The sequence below is a fragment of the Schistocerca gregaria genome, chromosome 4 (assembly GCF_023897955.1).
Source record: "Schistocerca gregaria isolate iqSchGreg1 chromosome 4, iqSchGreg1.2, whole genome shotgun sequence".
Classification (NCBI taxonomy): Eukaryota; Metazoa; Arthropoda; class Insecta; order Orthoptera; family Acrididae; genus Schistocerca; species Schistocerca gregaria.
The window spans coordinates 489,755,639-489,778,752 of NC_064923.1; positions in this window are offsets into that span (position 1 = coordinate 489,755,639).

A 23,114-nucleotide genomic window follows, 5' to 3' on the forward strand; every position below is an offset into this window, starting at 1 on the left:
ACCACCCACACTCAGCTGCACGAAAATGCACACGAAGAAGCAGCAACTTCTTACGAGAGAGTAGGCACCACGATCAGGAGCTGAAGGAGATGCAACAGTGTTATTGCTGTTTACAGTAGCACCACTACAGGTTCTGTAGCATTCTTCTTGCAGAAAGAAGACCTGGTTTGGTGTTTAGTAGTTTTGCTTCCACATAGGATAAAATAGCAATTTCGTCCTAACACCACATCTCATTAGTACACACCCTCACACTGTTAAAGGTAATACACTAAGTGATCAAAAGTATCCTGACACCCCCAAAAACATAAGTTTTTCATATTAGGTGCATTTTGCTGTCACCTACTCCCAGGTACTCCATATCAGCGAGCTCAGTAGTCATTAGACATCGCGAGAGCAAAATGGGGCTCTCTGCAGAACTCACGGACTTCGAACGTGGCCAGGTTATTGGGTGTCACTTGTGTCATACATCTATATGCGAGAGTTCCACACTCCTAAACATCCCTAGCTCCACTGTTTCCGACGTGATAGTGAAGTGGAAACCTGAAGGGACATGTACAGCACAAAAGGGTACAGGCCGACCTTGTCTGTTGACTGACAGAGACCGCTGACAATTGAAGAGGGTCGTAATGTCTAATAGGCAAACACCTATCCAGACCATCACACAGGAATTCCAAACTGCATCAGGATCCACTGCAAGTACTATGAAAGTTAGGTGAGAAGTGGGAAAAGTTGCATTTTATGATCGAAAGGATGCTCATAAGCCACAAATCATGCCAGTAAGAGCCAAACGATGCCTCACTTGGTGTTACGAGCATAAACATTAGACGATTGAACAATGGAAGAACGTTATGTGGAGTGTCGAATCACTGTACACAATGTGGCGATCCGATGGCTGGGTGTTGGTGTGGCCAACGTCCGGTGAACGTATCAGTCAGCATGTGTAATGCCAACAGTAAAATTTGGAGGCGGTGGTGTTTTGGTGTGGTCGTATTTTTCATGGGGGGGGGGGGGGGAGGGGGCGTGCACCCCTTGTTGTTTCGAGTGACACCATCACAGCACAGGCCTACATTGATGTTTTAAGCACCTTTTTGCTTCCCACTGTTGAAGATCGATTTGTGGACGACGATTGCATCTTTAAAAAAATTCGAACACGTGATTATAATGTACAGCCTGTGGCTGAGTGGTTACATGATAATAGCATCCCTATAATAGACTGGCCTGCACAGAGTCCTGGCCTGAATCCTATAGACCACCTTTGAGGTGTTTTGTAACGTTGACTTCGTACCAGGTCTCACCGACCAATATCGATACCTCTTCTCAGTGCAGCACTCCGTGAAGAATGGGCTGCCAAGAAAAGCCCCAAGAAAAGTTCTAGCACCTGACTGAACATATGATTGCGAGAGTGGAAGCTGTCATCAAGGCTAAGGGAAGGCTGACACCATATTGAATTCCAGTAATACTGATTGAGGGTGCCAAGAACTTGTAAGTCATTTTCAGCCAGGTGTCTGGATACTTTTGATCACATAGTGTACATGTGACAGTAGTGGAACAAACTATATATGAGTCGATTTTGTTAGTCCAGGTTGCCTACATCAGGGGAAGGTATGCACTCACGGGCACACTGTTCTCTTTGACTGACAGGTACTTAACCTATTTTTCTGCTATAAGGATCCTTTATTTTGATTGACAATCACTTAACCTATTGGTCCCCAACCCATTCCCCCTCCTCCAGGCCCCCTTCCACCCTACAGGAAACCTCACGTCTCACTGATACAGGTACACTTTCAGGTCTGAGTTGTTGGAATAGCCCCTCTCACTTAATTAAATTGAGCAATTAAGTAACCTCCCCCTCTCTGGTAAACCCCACCCCTCCCCTTCCACACTCCCTCCCAGAAATTGGCAAGAAATAGACTCAGCTGATCGGTCATTTGGAGGAAATTCGGTAGCAGTGAGTGGAATATTGTATAAACACTTTAGACATGTATAGAATATTACGTAATTATTTATGGCAATGTGTGGAATATAGTTTATTTATTTAGTTAAAGAATTTCTCTGGAAATAAATTGCTGTGTATGGAACATTGTAAAAAAAAATTAGGCAACGTTTGGAATATTTTTTTTAAACACTTTAGAGGATTCAAGGCAGTGTATGGAATATATGGAAATTGGTGGAGAGGAAGACTCTCATAACAGGAAATTCTAATGTATGTTGTTTATTTATAAGAAATTCTGTTTATGGGGGTTGAATTTCTCTTGCTCACCATTTTATGCTCCTTGGAAACATGTAGATCTTGTAAGAAGTAATTACATGGCGTAAACACGTTGCATAGCCTAATGTTTGTCACTGTACTCTGGGTGTCTTAACCTAATGTTTGGCCCTTTGTCGGTACTTAACCTATTGTTCTGTTAAGTGGTTTTCCATGCCACTCCCATTTCCTTAAACTCTTATATCATTTTTGATACCAAATTAAGTAACTAGTTACGTCCTCCCACCATTTTGTGGTAAACTTTTCGAATTTCACATGTTGTTGAACGCCATTTCTGGCGCATTCTTCTTTGTCACCCACCCCCTTAAACTATTGTACTATATTTACACAAAAATTGTGCAAATTAACATAGTGTTCTACACTAAACCTCCTGTTCTGCTCCATGTCACCCATTCACACACACCCTCCCCTTAACTATTGTACTGCTAACACGATGTTAATATAATAATTTTATGCAAAGTAATTAAATCGATATTCTTGATATGTGTGGGATAGTTTTTTTAATTCACAGGATTATATAGGTTGATGAAATCGATGGAATATAGTTTGAACGCGATTAAAAAAACACATCCCGCCACCTGTTGCCTGACGCCAACACTAATGTAGCTGGCTCCGCACATGCCCCAGGAGTCAGGGTGCACTTGACGACCCCTGCAAAGGGACGACCTGCCCCTCAAAATCCACACCACGCACAGGTGTCCATTCAGGTCCCACAAGCATGAGGTAGCAGCATCCATTTCATACTTGACACCTGAGAAATTACTGTCGAAATACGTGTTCACCCAGGCACCATTGCTGACATGATGGCACATAGCTGCAATGTGAGTCCAGCGCTGAGTGATGTTTGCATACCAGCTTAGAGGTTCTTAGTGTTATACCGACCTCACATGTCTACATACATGAAACCCAAGTCCCCCTCCAGATGGGCTATAGATATCTGATGCAATTCCCAGAATAACACAGGTTGAATTCTTCGTAGCAATTCTAACAGGACAGCCCAATCATCACTCAATTTACCCGTCAACCTGCTGCTGCTGCCGGTGTGGTAACATTAAGTGCTATTGCTTTTTGCAAACGAGACTTTCAGCAGCAGAAAACTATTTTTTACAGATCGCCATATTGCGCTGACAGTTAAAACCTGAAAAAGTGGTATACAGGTCGTCAATTACAGAAAGACTCATACTCGATGACACTGTTCTGCAATTTAGGACGGAAGCTTGAATATTAGATCTTGAAACCGATCTCCAACCCAGCAATATATCACTGCGTACTGCGTCGATGTAGTAAACATACAACTTGTATCCTGTGCATTTAAAATCGTCCCTTTTGCGTCATTCATATAGCTGTCGACCGTCAGACACTCATATATATATTGCGAAGACAGACAGCACCGTATATACTTCTTGCAGCAATAGATATTTCACCGGAGTAGACTGTCACAAGTCACCTGCTTCTGATGTGTGGCCAGAGCGCTCTCGGCTGACCGAAGTCACTCTCCTAACTGTTGTACAAAGAGTGGCTCGTTACTACACGAATCTCCAGACCCTGGGGATTACTAGAAGACACGTATTTTCACACATGGTTTGCTAGAATAGTATACCATTTCTGTGATAGTTCTCGATATCAGGCATATAGCATTATCGTTTGCATATCAGTATCTCTCACTCAACATAGACTACAAATTGATTCTCTAGAAACCCGAAACTTTAGCTAGGCGTAGCGTGCTATAAACCACTGAGCATGTAGATACTTACACCATCTGTGAAGACCTTTACGTGAAAACTCGAAAAAATGGAACTGATATTTCCACTCGTGAATACTAATGTCGGTGATGTAACAGATTCCAAATCATCCCTATAATTATAAAGTCAATTAAGGTGTTTCTCATGTCTAGAGAACCAGCAAATGTGTCTCCCACCTGAATTTCACCTGCTACATGCGCACAACGCAGTTGATGTTCTTTCAGCGAAATAAAGACAGGAAATGTGAAGAAGCAGTCAATCGGACAATTTATATGGGAGGGAATAATGGTTTAGCGCAAACATATGTCCATATTAAATCTTCTTAGATTTCCACACAATCATGAAATCTGTCCAACACGTACTAAGTATTAGTTCGTGATATCAAGCACATAGCAATATCGCTTGCATAGCAGTATCACTCTCACAACATAATTTCAAAGATACAGACTGGAAATTATTTCTCTAGAAACCCGAAACCTTGGGGAGGTTGAGCGTGCTGTAAACCACTGAGTAGGTAGAAACTTATCCAGTCTGTCAAGACCTTTACGTGAAAACTCCAAAAGAACAGAGCAAACTGATATTTCCTCTGGCGAATACCGATGTCAATGATATAACAGATTCCAAATCATTATTATAATTTACAAAGTCAATTAAGGTGATTCTCATGTCTAGAGAACCAGCAAACGTGTCTTCTACACGTCTTTCACCTGCTAGATGCACAAGCATAATGCTTTTATACTACCTCATGTTGCAGAAGCAGGCTTCGTTTGGCACTGACCTTACACCTTGTGCACTGTTGGCTGAGCTATGACATGTTCCCATTTCCACTGAATGGTATAAACACGATCCTGTCGCACTAAGTCAGGTCACTCTTTTTCTATACAGGTTGCAGAAGGTGGTAGATAAAGCTCTCTCCGACTTCTGCTCAGTTCCTACTTAAATAGGAACGATCACATGCACAAAGCTGCAGCAGCTGCAATATGCGTAGGGGCTACCTAAACCACATTGGAATTTTATTGTAGCAGATTCATTTCGAGATATGAAAGTGCCAGAAATATGATTCACTAGCGACAGTAATCATTTAAGTGCTTCTCCATAGGATCCAACTCAGATATGTGGTTGAATGGAAAGACTTAAATCCAAATCTCAGACAGCATTTCTACAAGAGAGAGTAACACTCGAGACCTGAAAAGCTAGTGTACATTTTTTTACAACCTCAGTCTGTACACCATCTACTGTTTGTGATCCTTCTCAATCAACAATAGCCTATAATCCAGCAGACGTATTGCAGAACCTGTGACAAGGTATTGAGAGAGAATACATTACAAATACTGGAGAAATATCTAGCGGCAGCATGAGGGAGTTGCAAATAACGGTTTTATACCATGTTACTTAGCTGAATCACTTTCTAAATTCAATGATTTTATCACTAGGTTGCATCATCGGCTACATGTACATGCACTGCTTGCCTGATAATGTACATTCCAGTGATCACAGTCTATATTCAGTGTCGTGGTATTTGTATGGAAAAAGCCACTTCATGCACAGGTGCCTCGTATTGTAAAGCAAGTATAGCTTTTAACATGGATACTTGTTTGCACCAGTGGAACCATGACCGCTTGTGATAGTTATATGGTCTTGTTTTTTTAGCATCTGGTGGTTTCTAAGACGATTACATCTCTCTTTCTAAGATGGAGTGGTACAGCTCACAAGAAAAACTTATGAGACATGTCCGCCAATCGCTGATTTTCTCTCAGTATTATTTCGTATCGCCAGTAATTGGTTATTGGCTGAGTATTATACTTAGTAGTAGGGCATGCGTGATAGGTTCGCCTTGAGCATCAGGCTTGTGAAGTATGTATTTGTGTCCCGAGATGTGCAAAAGGAAATGACTATATTCAGTCATAAGGAAGGTATGGATCTGATGTGTAATACCGTGATAGCAAAGGGGAGAGGATATCAAGTCATAAGAATGGTACAGATATTTCTATTTCCGGAGCCGCAGCTGTGAGCAGGGTGTATTTCCAATGACCGAGCGAGGTGGCGCAGTGGTTAGCACACTGGACTCGCATTCGGGAGGACGACGGTTCAATCCCGTCTCCGGCCATCCTGATTTAGGTTTTCCGTGATTTCCCTAAATCGTTTCAGGCAAATGCCGGGATGGTTCCTTTGAAAGGGCACGACCGATTTCCTTCCCCATCCTTCCCTAACCCGAGCTTGCGCTCCGTCTCTAATGACCTCGTTGTCGACGGGACGATAAACACCACTAACCTAACCTATTTCCAATGCTTCGCTCACTGTCGGATGTCGTTCAATTGATACTGCAATTGCAACATTTAACTGTAAGTATAGCGATTAAATATTCCTAGGACGATTCTGTCTAGGTCTGTGTGGTGCGCCAGCGATGGCCTGTGGTGGGAATGACCCACGTTTCAGGCTAACAGTTGGAGCTGTCAGAAAGGAAAGGCCTGTTGGGATGCAGGAATGTAGCAGACTGAACCGTGTCGTCCTCTAGACGGCCGAATAGCGAACTAATACTTAGTATGTATTAGAAAACTTTCGTTATCGAGTGGAAATTTGAGAAGATTCAGTATGGACATGTGTTTGCACATTTCGCGCCTTTATCAGTTGACAGAACATCAGCTGTGGTTTGTGCATCCAGGAGGTGAAAGACGGGTAGAGGACACGATTGCAGGGTCCCCTAGATTGAGAAACACGTTAACTGACTTTGTAATTTATAGGGATGATTCGGAATCTGTTACATCACCGACATTGGTATTCGTGAGTGAAAATATCAGTTTGCTCTATTTTTTAGAATTTACATGTAAAGATCTTCGCAGACTTACTTACTCAGTGGCTTACAGTACGCTCCACTTCGTCAAAGTTTGGGGTTTCTAGAGAAATAATTTCCAGTCTATATCATCGTAATTATGTTGCGCGAGTGATACTGCTATGCAAGCGATATTGCTATGTGCTTGATATCGAGACCTAATACACAGTATGTGTTGGACAGCTTTTGTGATCTCATGGAAATCTGAGAAGATTCAATATGGACATGTGTTTGCGCTGGACCATTATTCCCTCCCAAGCAAGTTGTCAAATTGAGTGCTTCTTCACATTTCACATCTTTATTTAGTTGAGAGAACATCGATTGTGGTGTGCGGATCTAGCAGGTGAAAGACAGGTGGAAGACACATTTGCTGTTTCTTTAGACATGAGGAACACCTTAGTTCACTTTGTGAAGCATAGCTATGATATGGAATCTATTAAATAACCGACATTGGTATTCATGGGTGGAAAAATCGTTTCATCTATTTTTTTAGTTTTCACGTAAAGGTCTTCGCAGACTGGATAAGTTTATACCTTCTCAGCGGCTTACAGCACGCCCTATCTCGCCAAACTTTCAGGTTTCTAGAGAAATAATTTCCAGTCAACATCATCAGAATTTGGTTGCTTGAGTGATACTGCTAAGAAAATGATATAGCTGTGTGCCTGATATCGATAAGTGTCACGTAAATAGTATAGTATTCTGGCAAACATGTGTGAAAACACATGTGTTCTAGTAATCCCCAGAGCCTGGATATTGGTGTAGGAATGAGCCCGCCTTTGTACAACAGTTCGGAGAGTGACTTCGGTCTGCCGAGGGCACTCTGGCCACGAATCAGAAGCGGGTGACTTCTGACAATTGGCTGGGGGAAATATCTAGTGCTGCGAGGAGTATATGCGGTGATGTCTGTCTTCGCATGTATATACGAGAGTCTGGTGATCGATAGCTATATAAATGATGCAAAAGAGACAATTTTGTATGGCGCAGGATACGAATAATATGTTTACTAAATCGACACAGTACACAGTGATATATTTCCAGGTTGGAGATCGGTGTCACGTTCTAATATTCAAGCTTCCATCCTAAACGGCAGAACAGTGTAATTCTGGATGAGTCTTTCTATATTAGACGATTGGTATGGCACTTTCGCAGGCTTTAACAGTCAGTGCAATATGAGATCTGAAAATATAGTTTTCAGCTGCTGAAAGTCTCGTCTGCAGAAAACAATAGTGGATGTTGTTCCCACACTGGCAGCAGCAAGAGTATGATGGGTAAGCTGAGTGACGAATGGGATGTCCTGTTAGGATTGCTACGAAGATTGCAACCTGTGTTATTCTGGAAAGCATTACAACAGATTTCTATAGCGCATCTGGAGGGGGTCTTGGCTGTTATGTACGTAGACATGTTAAGTCGGTATAGCACTGAGAAGTTTTTGCCGGTATGCAAACATATCTCGGTGCAGGATCTGTACCGTAGCTTCTTTGTCATCGTGCCAGAAATGGTGCCTAGGTGAACACACATTTCGAGAGGAATTTCTCAGGTGTCAAGTATGAAATGGTTGCCGCTGCATCATGCTTGAGGGACCTGAATGGACACCTGTGCGTGGTGTGGCATCTGACGGCCGGGTGGTCACTTGGCAGGGGCCGCCAGTGCACCCCAACTCCTAGGGGCACATGCAGAGTCGGCGGCATCGGCGTCGGCGACATGCGTCGAGTGGTGGGACGTGTTTTTTTATTAGTAATCTTTTGTTCAAACCATATTCTATCGATTTCACCGACCAGTATAATGCTGCAAATTAAAAAAAAAACTACCTCATAAATATGACGAATATCGATTTAATTAATTTGCATAAATTTTTTATATCAGTGTGGTGTTAGAGGTACAATAGTTAAGAGGAGGATGTGCATGAGTGGGTGACATGGAGCAGAGCAGCAGGTTAAGTGCAGAACACTAGGATAATTTCCATAATTTTTATGTAAATATAGTACAATAGCCTGAGGGGGTAGGTGACAAAGAAGAATGCGCCAGAAATGGCGTACAAAAACATGTGAAATTCGAAAAGTGTACCAGGAAATGGTGGGAGGACGTAACTAGTTCCTTAATTTGGTATGAAAAATGATATAAGAGTTTAAGGAAATGGGAGTGACATGGAAAACCACTTAACAGAACAATAGGTTAAGTACTGACAAAGGGCTAAACATTAGGTTAAGACACCCAGAGTACAGTGGCAAACATTAGGCTATGCAACAGGTTTACCCCATGTAATTACTTCTTACAAGATCTACATGTTTCCAAAAAGCATTGAATGATGAACAAGAGACATCCAACCCCCATAAAGAGAATATTTTATAAATAAACAATACACCCTTGAATTACCTGTTATTAGATCCTCCCTCTCCACCAATTTCGATGTATGTCATACACTGCCTTGAATCCTCTAAATTGTTTAAATAAACAATATTCCACATACTGTCTAATTTTTTATATAATATTCCTTACACAGCAATCGATTTCCAGACAAATTCTGTAACTAAATAAACAAACCACATTCCATACATTGCCATTAGTAATTACATAATATTCTATACATGTCTAAAGTGTTTATACAATATTTCACTCACTGCTACCGAATTCCCTCCAAATTACCGATCAACTGAGTCTTTTTTCTGCCAATTTCCAGGAGGAATGGTGGTAGGGGAGTGGGGGGTTATCAGATGGGGAGAAGTTAATTAATTGATTAATTTAATTAAGTAGTCAATCAAATTGATAAAAATGATAGGGGCTATTCCAATAACTTAGACCTCAAAGTGCACTTGTACCAGCGAGGGCTAAGTGTCTGTCAATGTAATTTTTCTTATTTTTCATATTTCTCCATGTATATATGGTCATACTGCCGTCATACTCGCGCTTTGTTTGTTTTTATACTGTGTAGGGATCTGTAACAGGGAGCTGACGTGGGTACAGAGTTGATTTCTTCTGATGCTGTGATTTTTTTTCCATACGTTGAAACATCCCCTTTGAACTATTATACATGACTGTGCTTAAACTGACACACAATATTTTTAGCGCAACGCAAACTGACGTTCAAAAATCCGTACAAAAGAATGGACCTGACTAACATTAACCTATACCTTTCACAAACCACTTCCCTCACAAATTCTTCGTTACTCAAGCTACCGCAATACAGCGAGCCCCACTACTGCTAGCTAAATAAAAGATTCAAACTACTGAAGGTACTAATTACTGATAGGCATAGTTAGCAAATGAATGATTTTGGTAGAGAAAAAAACAATGTATTTACCTTAATATTGTTCAAAAGTCATATTATATATATATCAGTTCATGACATCCAGTCTTACAAAGTTACTGTCTCTGTCCAGATCATCCGCTCTCACAACTCCGCCATCTCTCTCCCTACATCCACCACTGCTGGTGGCTCACCTCCAACTGCGCAACGCTACACGCTGTTAAAATCCAGCTACCCAACACTACAATGGCAGACAACAATGCAAACTAGCCACAGACTGCACACAGCACAGCCAGTGATTTTCATACAGAGCGCTACGTGGCGTTACCAATAAGAAAACCTAAATAGCCTCCTTACAAAGCCCCCATGCTCCCCACAAAAAATTTTACAAATTGTTTTGGGCACTGGCCAATACATATTTGTTAAAGTTTTTCACAATTACAATAACAAAGAAATCAAATGCACCCACTTATTGATACAATGTTTGTCAAAAGCTAAAATTTTCTCACAGTCCATAAAGACAGTCCTGATCGTTCATCACAGTAAAATTGCAGTGTGATTCTCAAAGTCTGAGCATTTAAAGAAAATGCACACGGAAGTAGTGGATTTCCATGTAGTCTTGAAAAAGTAGTGTTGTCCTTCCAACGGAAAGACAGTGCTGACCCTTGACATGAAGACAGGCAATGAGCCACAACAGAGCAAACCCACAGCAGAGTCAGTCGAAGTTGAAGAATATTGGTAGGTAGGTCATCACAGAGCAGATCGCTGTAGTCATGTTAGAGATTACGGTATTGGTGGGCCACCAGAGGTGCAGACCCACTGCAGTCCTTGTAGAAATAATGGTATTGATGGATCATCAAAGGTGTAGAGATGGCCAGCAGCCATCTGCTGCGACTGTGCAGATGCACAATCACCATCGAAGAGTCTTGCGGACAATATAGCAAGTCCATAAACCACCACTTGTGCACTCACAAAGTTTTTGGAATTTTCCTTAGAACCAGCAATGCTGTTAATCAGTCCCTTGCTGAATTATTAACACACGTCCAAACACGAACAGTCCCAACTTCTCACATATTTTGCATATGCTATGACCACTAGAAATTTGATGAACTGGTGTCAATTACAGGAATTATGACATAAGTGAATATACACTCCTGGAAATGGAAAAAAGAACACATTGACACCAGTGTGTCAGACCCACCATACTTGCTCCGGACACTGCGAGAGGGCTGTACAAGCAATGATCACACGCACGGCACAGCGGACACACCAGGAACCGCGGTGTTGGCCGTCGAATGGCGCTAGCTGCGCAGCATTTGTGCACCGCCGCCGTCAGTGTCAGCCAGTTTGCCGTGGCATACGGAGCTCCATCGCAGTCTTTAACACTGGTAGCATGCCGCGACAGCGTGGACGTGAACCGTATGTGCAGTTGACGGACTTTGAGCGAGGGCGTATAGTGGGCATGCGGGAGGCCGGGTGGACGTACCGCCGAATTGCTCAACACGTGGGGCTTGAGGTCTCCACAGTACATCGATGTTGTCGCCAGTGGTCGGCGGAAGGTGCACGTGCCCGTCGACCTGGGACCGGACCGCAGCGACGCACGGAGACGTGTCGTCTTCAGCGATGAGGGTCGCTTCTGCCTTGGTGCCAATGATGGTTGTATACGTGTTTGGCGCCGTGCAGGTAAGCGCCACAATCAGGACTGCATACGACCGAGGCACACAGGGCCAACACCCGGCATCATGGTGTGGGGAGCGATCTCCTACACTGGCCGTACACCTCTGGTGATCGTCGAGGGGACACTGAATAGTGCACGGTACATCCAAACCGTCATCGAACCCATCGTTCTACCATTCCTAGACCGGCAAGGGAACTTGCTGTTCCGACAGGACAATGCACGTCCGCATGTATCCCGTGCCACCCAACGTGCTCTAGAAGGTGTAAGTCAACTACCCTGGCGAGCAAGATCTCCGGATCTGTCCCCCATTGAGCATGTTTGGGACTGGATGAAGCGTCGTCTCACGCGGTCTGCACGTCCAGCACGAACGCTGGTCCACCTGAGGCGCCAGGTGGAAATGGCATGGCAAGCCGTTCCACAGGACTACATCCAGCATCTCTACGACCGTCTCCATGGGAGAATAGCAGCCTGCATTGCTGCGAAAGGTGGATATACACTGTACTAGTGCCGACATTGTGCATGCTCTGTTGCCGGTGTCTATGTGCCTGTGGTTCTGTCAGTGTGATCATGTGATGTATCTGACCCCAGGAATGTGTCAATAAAGTTTCCCCTTCCTGGGACAATGAATTCACGGTGTTCTTATTTCAATTTCCAGGAGTGTATTAAGAGCTCCACAGTGTAATCATATGTTTTCAAGTTTGAGCGTGTCGTATTTGCGATGCTTTCTACAAAGAACCTGTACCTCTGAAAGGCACACACTAATGGCTTTTTTCCAGGCGACTGTCGCGTAGCTGTGTGTTCACGACCCATTACGTGCAGGTGGTCACTTAACTTTCTTACCGAAATATTTACGACACCAGTATGCACTACAGTGACAGTCTCATATAAAAATTTCACAGGTCGAGAATTTGCGTTTTTCATCTGTAGAAACTAAATCCTGTAAATATAACAGTATCCAAAAAATTTTCACCGGCCTTGTGATACATTCACGCATATACACACATTTCATAACTCTTAAAGTACGATTCTCGGTTTCCAACATCCTTTTTCACAACCAGAGTCGCTAACCACTACTCATTACTCCTTACCTTATTACACATATACATATTCGTCGACATTTCTTCAATATTTCATCGTAATAAATACATAGCATAATCAGATTCCTCATATAGCATCATCTCATTGATCATGAACATACCTCAAAAGCATAATACACATCGTTGTCGAAATAATAACGTCATAACATCTCAGTCTAATCTCAAAAACGTCGTAGCTTTCTGCAGTAATTTCAAAACCTAAAGAAAATTCTCTGCTCATTTCAATTGTGTCATCTACCTTAAACGTACTTTACAAATCATGATCTCATACCAAATACATCATTAAAAGCTCTCATAGTAGCACAATGGTTCTGAAAAAATATGAACAGTTCACAAAGTACAGGCAAAATACAATTTTGTAAGTGTGAAGTAATCCAACTGTGTAACTGCGTAAACATCTGTCACTGATGTAGTAAAAAAAAATTGTTTCTCTGTTAAATAATCAGATACCAGTGCAATTCTGTGTTAGAGGAATATGGTACCGATGTGTAAAGTTGTATAAGCAGATACCATATTAGCTAGGGCTCGTTGTGTTTGCCACACACGAGGTACACAAAGTAAGCGTGTACCCCCTGAGGATTAATGTAATATACCCTCAGGTGTTACAGAATACAGCAATGGAATGAAATGTATCACGGAAAACTTTCTTTGTAATTCAAAAATCTTTCAAAATAAATGTTTTAAGTACAAAATTAATCACTCAAATGCGTGTCCTGTAGCGCTAAATTGTGTGTCTTGTTGTAACATAATCTCTGTCGTTACTTAAGGGTAAAAAATGTGCCAAGTGTCGTAATTATCGTCGTCCGTAAGCAAAGTTCTGTACAAGTCAATGTACTTCCCTCGTAATAAACATAAGCGAAATGCTAAGGCCGGCCGCGGTGGTCTCGCGGTTCTAGGCGCGCAGTCCGGAACCGTGCCACTGCTACGGTCGCAGGTTCGAATCCTGCCTCGGGCATGGATGTGTGTGATGTCCTTAGGTTAGTTAGGTTTAAGTAGTTCTAAGTTCTAGGGGACTAATGACCACAGCAGTTGAGTCCTATAGTGCTCAGAGCCATTTTCGAAATGCTATGCGTATAGAGTCGTAGTTATTACGTACAGTACCATGATCAAGAAAGTACTACACTGTAACGTATTGCTGTGCTACAAAAAAAAAAAAAAAGCTGTCTTATTGTAGCTATACCGCAACGTTACTACTAAAACATATTTTACTTTCCAGAAGAATTCAGAAAAACTGTGCAGATATAAAGCAGATACAGCACAAAAGCAACAATGTAAATTGTGTCACACATTAGTAGCGTCGTGATATAATTGTGTAGCTGTCAAAGAAACCAAATGCTAAGTCATCTTTAATCCCACAGAAAGTACTTCAAATAAAGAAAATCTCATTAGCAGTGCCGGTATGTTCTAAGTATGTGAGCTTTATAGTCGTTACGTGATCGTGCAACTAACAAGCAAGAATGTACAAATAACAACACTGTGTCGTCTGTTCACTATGACAATGCATTCGTAATTCCTGTTTAAATAAGTTCTCTTGGTTCTTGACTGGATATTTAACTTCAAAACATTGTTGCATGTTAACAGTTTCTCAGTGTGACAAATTGTACTAGTAACGTGAACTGAAAATTTTCAAAGCAAAGACTGTGAAGTAAAAAAAAAACAGATTATCTTTCAGTAAACGGTTTTACATGTGAAGTGTGGTGCAATCCTTTACTCTTCATAGTACTCAGAGTTTGAACTTAACGCAATTATCATGCGGTATACATCGGTAAAGAATACTGGAACTTTTCTCAAGGTTAGCGTCTATGTCATTTTTCGCTAAGCCAGCCGGCGCACCTGGCTGCCTGCGGTGCTAGTAATTGTCTGCTTCTTTGTTGGCGGGCATCGTTATTGGGATTTGGAGGCCTAACTTCTACAAATTCACCCTGCCGAGAGGGCCCTGCCCTCTTTGAATCACGCCAGTTCTGATGAAATTCAGGTCTGTCGTTATGACCATATGGTCTGTCATCATTGCTGTAGTTCCTGTAGTTTCTTTCTTGTCGAGTAAGTGGTGGGGAGAATTGCTCCCTGAATTATCACTGCACGGTGGACCGTTGCGTCTGAAGTTATTCTGTCTCCAGTAATAATAATAGTTCTGGTTGCCATATTGGCTGTTTCTGCGGTTATCTCTGTCATATTCATTACTACGGAAATGCGATCTTTCTCTGTAACAATTATTCTGCCAACGGTCGTCATACGGCTTGTGTCTGTTTTGTTCACGATTTGTGTTGTGAGAATAGCCTTGTCGAGTCCAGTTATTGTTTCTTTCATCGCGGAATTGCGACGGATGTGACCTGTAATTGTTGTGTTGGTGTTTTCGCGTTCCGCGATTGTCAGTGTCAATTTTTAATTCTTGTAAGAGTCCCTGAAAAGCTTCAATGTCGTCTTTGCAACGTCCTGCCGAAATAATATGTCGTAAATGTTCAGGTAATTTGATTAAGCAAATGCGGATGAGTTCTGACGGGCTGTATGAGTTTGTCAGGTACTGATTCTTGTGCAACATGTCTTCAACATGTCTTTCACAAGACTGGAAAATTCAGATTGTTCGAAATGTTTCATCATTATGAAGCTATGTTTTACTCGGTCTTGTGTGGCTTGAGACCAATATGCTGAGAGTAAGGCATGGTAAAATTCTCCTTCACATTCCTTCGCATTCTTACAGCAGGTTCATTCTCTAAGTAGCCTCACATAAATTCTAATCTCTGCTCTAATGACCAGTTGGGAGGAAACCAATGAGAGAAATGATGGAGCCACGCTTGTGGGTGAATGTCGTTGCCAGAATTCTTAAATATTTTGAATTTACGTGTAGTAAAGAACAGCTTATAGTCAAAATCATCATGTCGGCGAGTCGCATATCGGTCATTGTTACGTCGTGTCGGCGGTTCCATCTCAAAATTCGGTACACATTGCCAGTTTCTTTCATAACTTCCGAAATGCCCTGTGTTATTACTTTGTGGCTTTTCCGTATTTCTAAGTCCCTCTTCCCGTACTGGAGCGCCAGTGTCCTCTGAAATATGTAATTTTTGTATTACTTATGCCAACTGATCTTGTACTTCCCGGATTTCTCTTTTGTACTGTGTATTGATTTGATTTTATATTGTTTGAATTTTTTAATTTGTTCATACTCTTCAGTGTCAGTGAAGGCTACAGGTCTTGTGTCATTCAGATCATCATCTACCTTTGTAGATAAGTTAGTGAACCGAAATGAAAGTTCGGCTACTTTATCCGATCGTGAAATTATTTCCTCTGTGTGTTTTTCTGAACCAAGCTTCAGAGTGTCCATTTGTGTTGAAATCGTATCTACTGTGTCCTTTAAGTTTTCCTGAGTTTTTGCAAGTTGCGTAACCGAATCGGTAGATGCAACTGAGTCAATTTTAGCTTACAAGGTGTCGTGATTTTAATGAACAATAGTTCGCAGTTCTTTTATGGCTGCTTCGTGATTCTGTAATTTATTTTCATGACGCGAAAAAATAGGTTGGAAATGCTCACAAATTTGTGTTTTTACGTCATTACAGACTTTTTGGCATTTCGATTCGATTTTATGTAACGTAGTACATTAAATCTTCACGTGTTTGTTAGAGCGTATGTTCCACTGAGTCTAACTTTTAAAGCTTTTATTCCATGGCGTCTAACTATTGAAAATTTTGTCCCATTTGTTTCTGATTTTGTTCAAGCGTTGTGGCTAACTTTTGTAGCCTTTGTTCCATTTGTTGCATTAACTGTAACAACAATGCACTGGTGTCTGGAACATGTTCCTCAGTGCTTTTCGGCAGTGAAGTTGCACCGGCAACATTCACATTTTGACAAGCAGAGAATGCGTCTTGACTTATTTGAGAAAACGGTGAGGACACAAAACCTGAATATGCAGTACTTGCAAGATTGTGTCCTGTCATTTCGGAATCCTGAGGCGAGCTGTTGCCGACCGATCGATCGATAATGCTTCCCTGTTCACTAATACACTCCTGGAAATGGAAAAAGAACACATTGACACCGGTGTGTCAGACCCACCATACTTGCTCCGGACACTGCGAGAGGGCTGTACAAGCAATGATCACACGCACGGCACAGCGGACACACCAGGAACCGCGGTGTTGGCCGTCGAATGGCGCTAGCTGCGCAGCATTTGTGCACCGCCGCCGTCAGTGTCAGCCAGTTTGCCGTGGCATACGGAGCTCCATCGCAGTCTTTAACACTGGTAGCATGCCGCGACAGCGTGGACGTGAACCGTATGTGCAGTTGATGGACTTTGAGCGAGGGCGTATAGTGGGCATGCGGGAGGCCGGGTGGACGTACCGCCGAATTGCTCAACACGTGGGGCGTGAGGTCTCCACAGTACATCGATGTTGTCGCCAGTGGTCGGCGGAAGGTGCACGTGCCCGTCGACCTGGGACCGGACCGCAGCGACGCACGGATGCACGCCAAGACCGTAGGATCTTATGCAGTGCCGTAGGGGACCGCACCTCCACTTCCCAGCAAATTAGGGACACTGTTGCTCCTGGGGTATCGGCGAGGACCATTCGCAACCGTCTCCATGAAGCTGGGCTACGGTCCCGCACACCGTTAGGCCGTCTTCCGCTCACGCCCCAACATCGTGCAGACCGCCTCCAGTGGTGTCGCGACAGGCGTGAATGGAGGGACGAATGGGGACGTGTCGTCTTCAGCGATGAGAGTCGCTTCTGCCTTGGTGCCAATGGTGGTCGTATGCGTGTTTGACGCCGTGCAGGTGAGCGCCACAATCAGGACTGCATACGACCGAGGCACACAGGGCCAACACCCGGCATCATGGTGTGGGGAGCGATCTCCTACACTGGCTGTACACCTCTGGTGATCGTCGAGGGGACACTGAATAGTGCACGGTACATCCAAACCGTCATCGAACCCATCGTTGTACCATTCCTAGACCGGCAAGGGAACTTGCTGTTCCAACAGGACAATGCACGTCCGCTTGTACGAGTATCCCGTTCCACCCAACGTGCTCTAGAAGGTGTATGTCAACTACCCTGGCCAGCAAGACCTCCGGATCTGTCCCCCATTGAGCATTTTTGGGACTGGATGAAGCGTCGTCTCACGCGGTCTGCACGTCCAGCACGAACGCTCGTCCAACTGAGGCGCCAGGTGGAAATGGCATGGCAAGCCGTTCCACAGGACTACATCCAGCATCTCTACGATCGTCTCCATGGGAGAATAGCAGCCTGCATTGCTGCGAAATGTGGATATACACTGTACTAGTGCCGACATTGTGCATGCTCTGTTGCCTGTGTCTATGTGCCTGTGGTTCTGTCAGTGTGATCATGTGATGTATCTGACCCCAGGAATTGTCAATAAAGTTTCCCCTTCCTGGGACAATGAAATCACGGTGTTCTTATTTCAATTTCCAGGAGTGTAGTTTCACTGTCTACGCCATTATTTGCAGCCCGCTCCATTTCCCTATGCACAATTACCAAATTACTACTTTGAACATTAGTTAATGCATTACACAGTGGCGCTAACACACTGCTTTCGTCTTCACTGTCATTTCTCAGTTTACTTAACAGCCTAGTATTACGTTTTTCACACGCCATTATTGTCACAATATTTCACACGATAACACAGAAAATCACAATTTGAAGAGCAAAAATAAGAGAACACATTAACATAGCACTGAAAATAATATCTAGTTAATTGCAATCGCAGCTGCGAAATACTTGGTGCACATCTTCATGCATGCCACAACTGTTTTACTGTACAACAATGAAAAACTACAACTACAGAGGAAATTGACTCTACAATTACGCGCTAGCAATAAACAAAATCTACACTAATTACACAAACTACAAGAAAAAATCAGAAGATTCCAGTGATATATCCTCGGCTAGGGGTCGACATATGAACCGTCGCCTTTGAAAAACTATACAAGACTGTGCTTAAACTGACACACAATATTTTTAGCGCTACGCAATCTGACTTTCAAAAATCCGTACAAAAGAATGGCCCTGACAAACATTAACCTATACCTTTCACAAATCACTTACCTCACAAAAATCTTCGTTACTCAAGCTCCTGCAATACAGCGTGCGCCACTACTGCCAGCTAAATAAAAGATTCAAACTACTGAAGGCACTAACTACCGATAGGTATAGTTAGCAAATGAATGATTTTGATAGAGAAAAAACAATGTATTTACCTTAATATTGTTGAAAAGTCATATTATTTATATCAGTTCATGACATCCAGTCTTACAAACTTACTGTCTCTGTTCGGATCATCCGCTCTCACAATTCCGCCATCTCTCTCCCCACATCCACCACTGCTAGCGGCTCACCTCCAACTGCGCAACGCTACGCGCTTCTAAAAACCAGCTGCCCAACACTACAATGGCAGACAACAATGCAAACTAGCCACAGACTGCACACAGCACAGCCAGCGATTTTCATACAGAGCGCTACGTGGCGTTACCAATAAGAAAACCTAAATAGACTACTTACAACGTATATGCTCCTATTGCTTACTAGATTAGCTTCGCTACTTTTGTTTACACCTTCCAACTCTGACATGTCCCAATAACGATATCAGGACATCTAGAAATAGTCTATTTAGGGTAATTTCTTTAACGTAGTAATAGGTTGCTCGTTAGTTGACAGTGTGTCGACTGCACTTAGCATCCAGGGCCGTGAAGTTTCCACTTCCTGTACCTACAGAAGGCACAAACTAGAAACATGATTTATAGTCGAAGACTTAGTAAGTTACGCATTCAAACCGCAACCGTCTGCTGCTGACAGCTCTATACACATACAACTATGCATGCTTATTACCAGTTGTGAAGTCTCGAAGTCAGCTGCTTGTACCTTGTTATCGACAGTGCTACAGCACAGCAAGAGCCAAAAACTCTTTGCAAAACGCTTCTCTAGGGGATGTAAGCACATTTAAATTCATCCTGCTTAAGAGCATAATATCTTCGATGCAAGTTATACTACCGGTATTCTGTAACAATATTGTCTAGATTCTCCAGTAATAACAACAAACCATGGGATCCTGCTGCGCCTATCATGCCTCCTTTTATGCTCTTTTAGATTCCTTCCTGATAATGACTCCAGTCAGTGGAATAAAACTTCAGAATCGATGGCTCTGTTGATTTATGTGAAATGTTTCAAACCCCATGTGTCTGGAGCTCCATCATGCATAAACAATAAGTTTCTTTTAACTGTCTGTTATACAAATGCAACATTCTTCTCTACTATACATCAATACGAGGAGCTGCCCTCCTCGAGACGTACGCATCTGGAGAGATGTTGTGCTTTAGGATGGTACAACATTGGTGCTGCAGGAAGGATCGGCAAAACAATGTGGGGGGGATCTGACAATCTCTGGTTTCATCCTATGAATACGGGAATACCCTGTCACACCCATCAACACAGGGAAAGATGGCCCGTCGTAATCGTAAATTCTGCACTACGAGCGATGCACTGGAAATATGTAGATAACCTAATTGCATCGGTATAGGACGCTGTGAGTATACCCTGGTGTATATGGTCGAGTGGACATACTGTACATAGCTGAAGAGTATTGGAAAAGTGATTGTGAGATGATACAGAAATTGGGCAGCTTTCTGCTGTGTCGTTGGCTGGCGTTGAAATAGCGGAACAACACTAAAAATTGCTACAATTGATCGCACTGTCAACTGCAGTGTGTATTACTGTACATCTCTTCATATCAACAGTATCTTTAGAGCAAGTCCACCTACTGGTACTCTGTTGATTACCACATAATGACTGACATCACTTGGTTGAGATGGACAGAATCTTCGCAGAACACTGGTTATCTGCTACTTGTCACTGTGGAGCATGAGTTTAAATCTAGAGGTCATCACGTTCAGAGAGTTGCTTGGAAGCGTTCAGTGCTGCAGACTCGTCCTGTTTCTATATTGTGCGATGCCCCCACATGCTTTTTTTTTTCACCAGTAAGCTGACAGTACCTCTTTATTTCTACCGCCTCACGCGTGCTGTGAACGGCGCCTTGCAGCGATGGTCAACACCGGAACAGTAATCCCATAGTTGAGTGTGAAATGAATCGATGCTCTTCGGAATGGAACACCGAGAAATCCGCTACTCCGTTGCTATGGAAGATGAGATTAGCTGTATAGGTCATCACCTTCAGATAGCTGTTAGAAACGCTCTACAATGCTGCAAACTCTACCAGTTTGCATATGTTGCCAAAAGCCCTATCTTATTTCATACTTCATAAGCTCTAATTATAAAGTAGACACCGCTGGAATTATAGCTTGTTGTGGAATATAGAAATGATAGTGTTTTTTTTTAATCCTGAAATGTGAGGAGATTGTGTGAAACACGCTGTGATGATCAAATTGCTTACAAAAGTAGAACGGGAGAATCTACTGCACCTGATGGATTGGAAGAAAGAATGAGGTAAAATCTTATAGGAGCTTCTATCACAAGACAGGATCTCATGATTTGTTTCGTGTGTGCCAGTGTGATATATCTTCGCATTGATAAACTGTGATTTTCCTTAGAGTACAAAACAGCAATGCCCTCTTGAATTACAGCTTGTTGTTGTCAAACGTAAAAATCATTGCGGTTTTTTTCTCTGTGTGAGGAAATGTCGTGAAAGATTGCAGCCTCTGATGTTATTTGACGTGTCTGAAATGTTCGTAATACACACGTGCACGGCAGTTTAATTTCATACACTGATCTGAATGCAAGAGACGCTTTTAGGTCATGTAAATTGTCCGTCAAGCTGAAAGAAATCGCTTGAAGGTTTGGGACGAGTATTTTTAATACTCACGGCGTAATATGTATTAGGTGAGTAGGATCCACGATTGCCGAGAATATATAGTGTCTAAGACTACTGGAAACCAAATCGCTGCGATGATTGTCGTCGTGAGTCAAAGTAGGCTATTATTAACACTGACACTGACGCAGGTAATGCATTGTAACGTTAGTTTCTAATCAAATCTCGATAAACACGTCTTTATAATTAAAATACGATGGGAGCTGGACAAATTGAATATATACATCCCAGTGATAAACTTCTCACTAGTGTCCAAAAGCAGTGCTACTGGAGAAAATGAGACCAAGGAATGTGAAGGAAGGAGAGAAACTAAGACTACGATTTAACTACTTATCGACAGCGAGATTATAACGGACGGAACACAATCTCAGGCTAGGGAAGGAAATCGACCGTGTCTTTTCCACAGAAACTATCACGACATTTGACTTAAGCTGTTTTGTGAAACAGTGAAAAACCAGAGTTATGAAGGCTGAGTGGGGATTTGAATAGAAGGAACGTGAAACGGATTTCACTAAGCGAGTATTATCTGGCGAGAATAGCGATATTTCGTTTAGTAACACTTTAGGCTTTGAGAGGGGCTCGGGAGGCAAAATACTAAAAAAAATCGGTACAGATTTAATACTGATATATTACTTATTAATCAATCTTCAATCTCTGCTGCTTCAACTGTTATAAATAACAATATGCATTTATTTATACATCTATTCAGATCTGAGTGGTATCTTAATTCAAACTGAACTGAAGAGTTTTTACGAATGCCTTTACACTTTCATTTTTGCGTTAATTCTCCATTGACGCCTCTTGTCGTTATGTATTCCGAAGTTCCCGTTGAGATTCCTATACAGTGTTGGACGCTCCATGTCACACTTTTGTGAAGTAAAGGCCTTTTTTGGCGAACTCCAACCGTTACATGCCAACCAAGAAGCACCTCAAACAAATAATACGGCCCACAAAGAATATTTCTACTAATACTCAATATTCTTTACACAGAAATGATGCACCAGCGTAGTGTTTCAAAAAGTGTAGCCCTCAACATAAAATCAATTGGCGCCATGTTTGCTCATTTGTAGACTATGAACTAACAGAAAACATCCTCTGACTTTTATAGGAAAATTCCTAACTTAATTCACCAAAATTCTGTACCCTTACACGTACAACACATATAAATAAGTACGTGTGTTACGATGTTCTAAGAAATCTAATTCGAGCATTAAATATTACAAGAAATCATTTATGTCTTTCCTTTTCATTAAATAATTATTCTTCTACCTAAAATGTCTTGGTTTTGCGTTATAAAACATCAGGTAAGTACATATTTTTCTTTTTTGTATTATTCCGGGGCATTGCTGGGAATGAAAGGGCAGATCTCGCAGCCAAGGAGGCGTGTCTCGATCCACAAGTATCTCAGTGTGCTATACCCTGCACGCACTCACCTCG